This window comes from Gracilinanus agilis, chromosome 5, assembly GCF_016433145.1.
Source record: "Gracilinanus agilis isolate LMUSP501 chromosome 5, AgileGrace, whole genome shotgun sequence".
NCBI classification, from domain to species: domain Eukaryota; kingdom Metazoa; phylum Chordata; class Mammalia; order Didelphimorphia; family Didelphidae; genus Gracilinanus; species Gracilinanus agilis.
Window position 1 is genome coordinate 205538552 of NC_058134.1, and position 5667 is coordinate 205544218.

The window sequence follows — 5667 nt, forward strand, 5'->3', positions numbered from 1 at the left end:
AAGCAATTTTAAATAGCATAGAAACACAAATGAACATTTAAAAGATTGGGTTTATACACATATAAGCACACACACACACATACACACACACACACATTTCACTATGTAGAATCAGATATTTTCTAGGTTGCCTCTCTTGCCCAGAAGAGAGAAGAATAGAGATCATACACATTGTTGTCATTCATTCAACCACCATTAAACACAAACTTTATACAATCATTTCATTTTTAAAAGTTTATTTAGGGGGGCAGCTGGGTAGCTCAGTGGAGTGAGAGTCAGGCCTAGAGACAGGAGATCATAGGTTCAAACCCGGCCTCAGCTAGTTCCCAGCTGTGTGACCCTGGGCAAGTCACTTGACCCCCATTGCCCACCCTTACCACTCTTCCACCTATGAGACAATACACTGAAGTACAAGGGTTTAAAAAAAAGTTTATTTAGAATATTTTTCCATGGTTACATGATTCTCAATTTTTCTCACCCCTCTTCCCGGCCCACTCTCAGAACTGACAAGCATTTCCACTGGGTCATATACGTGTCATCATTCAAAACCTATTTCCATGTTATGGAAATTTTAACATCAAAACCCCAATCACATCCCCTTTGAATTACATGATCGATCATATGTTTTTCTTTTAAATGTATTTTAAATCTGCATTTCTATTCCCACAGTTCTTTCTCTGGATGTGGATAGCATCTTTCTCATAAGTCCCTCAGAATTCCTGGGTCATTGCATTGCTGCTAGTACATAAGTCCATTACATTCGATTTTACCACAGTATATCAGTCTCTGTGTACAATGTTCTTCTGGCTCTGCTCCTTTCATTCTGCATCAGTTCCTGGAGGTCTTTCAAGTTCACATAGAATTCCTCCAGTTTATTATTCCTTTCAGCACAATAGTATTCTGTCACCAGCAGATACCACAATTTGTTTAGTCATTCCTCAATCAAAGAGCATCCCCTCATTTTCCAATTTCTTGCCACCACAAAGAGGGCAGCTATAAATATTTTTGTGTAAGTCTTTTTCCTTATTATCTCTTTTGGGTACAAACCCAGCTGTGGTATGGCTGGGTCAAAAGATGGGCATTTTTTTAAAGCCCTTTGTGCATAATACCAAAGTGCCCTCCAGAATGGTTGAACCAATTCACAACTCCACCAGCAATGCATTAGTTTCCCAATTTTGCCACATCCCCTCCAACATTTATCACTTTCTTTTGCTGCCATATTGGCCAGTAGGCTAGGTGTGAGGTGGTACCTTAATTATACAGTCATTTCCCAGGAAAGAATAGTGTGGCAGGGGGCAGTAGGAACATAGAGGACAAAGTTCTCCAGGGAGCAGGGGAAAAGCTAGTAAACCTGAAGAAAACTTGCTAGGGAGGCAGGAAGGAAGAGGTTTGACCAGAAGGAGTGGAGCCATGGTACAAGTCAGGAGTAAAGAGAAGTGGCCAGGGAACAGAGAAGATAAGAGAACCAAAAGATAGTCCAGAGAACAGGAATATGAGTTAGAGCCAAAGGGAAAACCTGGGAAAGCAGACATGTGGATAAGTAACCAGTATGGGGAGGGGCCTGAGCAATTCAGTTGCCATATTTCTTGAAAAGTCTGAAGGGGCCAAGGCCTGTGCTTTCTTGGTGCTCTAGAAAAATCCCTGGATGGAACTTAGGTCAAGTCTCAGCTCTCCCATTAAGCTACCAATTTGACACTTCGAATCTTTGGACCTCAATTTCTTTATCCTTATATTAGAGCTTGAAAAGAAGCCTTAGAGGTCATGTAACCCAACCCCCTCACTTAATAATAGATCAGGATAATTATGAATTATTAAATGCCTTTGCTTTGAAGTAACTGTGCCTTTTAGCTAATGATTGAAGGTGTATAGATTAGTGAGGGCTTTTTAGATATAGTTTCAGGAATTCAGACACAGAAAGGGTCTTTCCCCTGTCCCATGGAGGACTCCATCTGTGAGTTCACATTAGAGGTCATAGTCAACAGTGGGCACTACAGTATTAATCCCAAGATGGAAAATAAGGTTTTTAAGTATATATCATATGGCTTATGGTGGGTTTCCTCCTAGGTCTGCAGTTGCAGAGGCAAGGGGGAATTATGATATGAAGAAGGATTAACAATCATAGGTGATGTCAGGGTGCCTGCTTCTGCCTCTTCCCTGAATTCCCTTATTGCTCCTCCTTGGGTGATAACTCTCTCACAGGCATCTGACAGTAACTTAGGGCTCACTTATAGAAGATAGTGTCTTAAGGGCTCATACACTAACATCCTAGGGGGTGTTCTTACCCCACTATCTGGTGCTGATTCCCCATGGTACCAGATTGCTAGTTATGACTCTGGATCATTATAAAAGGACTGAGAATAAGGTAGTAGATAAAATGCCCAAACCTACTCCTCCCCTTCCCAAGTCTCTATCCTTGCCAAACAGGCTCCCTAAAGTAAGCTCCCAAAGTCTCAACTCTGCATTCCCCACACATGCTAACTAACAATCATCTCCCTATAAATCTACTTTCTCTTTGTCCTCCAAAGGGCAAACACTTAAACCTGAAGAAAATGACAACTAGGTTCCCATGAAATTTGGTCATATCTTCTCAGGGCTGAGAGAAATACAGGGAGAAGTCAGATGGATACTTGGAGTACAAATCATCCCATGGTCATTGGTCATACCCCTTAAAAAAGCACAGCATGGAGAAGGAAAAACACCAGAATAATTCTGTTTCTGAAAACAAGGTTTGGAACTCTGGAGGGAGTTCCTCTTACCTACTGAGGCATGGAAGAGGGAAAGTTGTTGTTGTTGTTGTTTTAATTTAGAATATTTTTCCATGGTTACATGATTCATGATCCCCACCCCCAATCCTTTCTTGCCCCCCCCAAAGCTGACAAGTAGTCCCACTGGGTTATACATATATCATTGTTCAAAACCTATTTCCATGTCATTCATATTTGCAGTAGAGTGATCTTTTAACAACAGAACCTTAATCATATCTCCATTAAATCACGTGATCAATCAGATGTTTTTCTTCTGCATTTCTGTTCCTACAGTTCTTTCTCTGAAAGTGGAGAGGATTCTTTTTCTCCCATGTTCCTCATTGTCCTGGATCATTGCATTGTTGCTAGTAGAACAGTCTATTACATTCAATTATGCCATAAGGTATCAATCTCTGTGTACAATGATCACCTGGTTCTGCTCCTTTCACTCTGCATCAGTTCCTGGAGGTCATTCCAATTCACATGGAGTTCCTCCAGTTCATTATTCATTTCAGCACAATAGTATTCTGTCACCATCAGATACCACAGTTTGTTCAGCCATTCCCCAATCGAAGGGCATCCCCTCATTTTCCAATTTCTTGGCACCACAAAGAGCACAGCTACAAATATTTTTGGTGCATGTATTTTTCCTTATTATCTCTTTGAAGTACAATCCCAACAGTGGCATGACTGGGTCAAAATATAGACATTCTTTTAAAGCCAACAGGGAAAGTTTTACAGCCAATGACAACAAAAGAATTACAGAGTCGGAGCTTAGTAGCCAATAGCATTTTGGGTTGGGTTTTTGCTTATTCTCCCCATCCATTCCTCCCCTGCCCCAATAATGAGTTTTCAAATAAGCCTGACTCAAAGAAAACTTCTTCAGTGCTTAGTTAGCTATGTAAGCCTCTGGGAGTTGTAGGAACTGAGTGAGTCTTAGAGGGGCAGGTTGTTTTTTCTCTCACCTTGAAAGAAGAAAATCTCATGAGCAAAGATGAAAAGTTATGGGGAGAGAGTAAGCATGCAATTTGGTTTAGGGAGTGAGTGGAGAGATTGTGGAAGACTAGACTCAGAGAAGCTTTGAGGTAGCCTGGGGGGGGTACCTCCAAATATCCATGTACTCAGACACCTTTACCTTCCAAGGCCACACAAGATAATCTGAAGCACTTGAGGAGAGGGTATCTGAGCTACCAGTTCATGTTAACTTTCCATTCAGAAAAAGGGGCTCCTGGAGAAATGCCTCTCTCTTCTAAAAAGAGCATATATTAAATCCAACCTTTAAAAAACCCTTGTTTAAATTGTATTCTCAGTTTCTATTTAATTAGTGAGGATGCTAGCTTCAGGATCTGATTAATCATAATTGCTTTGGTTTACATGCTTCATTATTTGTGAATCAGGAATTGCAGAAGAGAGAGCAACAGTGGCTGGCATATGGAGAGATAAACAAGACCAAAAATATGGACCTTCCTGGTTTCAAGGCATTTTGTTTTGGTTTTAAATCCCTGCTGGCATCTAGTAAGAGAAAGAATTTTACTGTTCTATTTTGTAAACTCCCCAAAGCAGATAAGAATGCATGAATTAAGAGTTTCTCCCAGGGCAAAATGCCCATGGAAAGTAGTTTGGCCCTTTGGTGGTGGCTAGGCTGAGATATTGAGTCATACAGGCCTTTTCCTATTGTTTTCTGGCGTTTTTGGTCAAAGATATCCTTCTGTAAGGCTGAAGTCAAGGGCCATGACCCAGTGATGGGTAATGCTAAATGGGAGAAAAGAAATAACTGGTCAAGACAGGTGATGTTCACATTCCAAGAGAGTGGGTCAGAGTGAGAATTCTATTTAGCAACTATATATGTCCCCTTTAGAAAACCAGCCTTCAGAGAAAAGGGCTACATTCCAGGAATTTCTGGCTGGGGCCCAAGAGATTTCAGGAAATGATACCGAAGATTCTCTGGGTTCCTCAGGTAACTTCCATATGGAAAGGCTACCATTGAGAACCGTCTTATTTTGAGGGAGGCAAGGAGAAGGCAGAGGGATCCAAGGAACAAGAAAATTGAGGGCATCACTTAAGGAAACCTTTCTGGGAGAATTTGGCTGAAAGGAAGACTGATGAAAGGTAAAAGTTAAGAGGACAAGACCCCAATAAGTAGTCAGGGGAATATGAAAATATGGCCTGCCTACCCTTTCCTCACAAGATCACTCAAGCCTGGGATGCTTCTTTCTCCAGGGAAATAGACATCCTGACCCTTGAAACCTTCCAGCCACCAGGCCTATATTTCAGTTTTCTCAGTTCCCATGACCCAGGAAACCCGATGATCTCAGTCCTATCTCTGGTAATACTCTGGGGATTAACCAACCTGAAAGAAGATGGAAATACCCTAAGGAGACCCAACTCTACCCTGCACTCCAGCTCCCAAAAACTTTCCATCACTTTTCCTGACCCTCCCATTCTCTCCAAATTACTTAGATAAACTCCTTTTAGGGCAGGGGGTCTTAAGAGAGATCCATGAACTTGTTTTTTAAAAATATTTTGTTAACTATATTTCAATAAAATTGGTTTCCTTTGCAAGTCCATGTATTGTTTTTTTTTAATGCTTTTAAGTGCATTATTCTGAAAAAAAGAATCCCTAGGTTCTTCCATACTACCTTGTTATAAGATTCAAAAAAGGTTAAGAATCACTCTTTTAGGGGAACCCTTAACCCCACAGTAGGGAATGAAAACTGAAGCTACCAGGTCTCCCTCTTCTCTTATAGGGCATTTCTGGGTGCACAGCCTCAGCAATCATAGAGAACTCACCTATTAGCATAGGATAAGTTCTGAACTCCTCTCTTTCTGCTGTCCCACCTTGCTTCCAGTACCTGGCAAAATGGAATATTCCTTCCCTAAGTTCTTACAGCCACCCTCCCCCTTTCCTTCTCAGTTCTTCCTC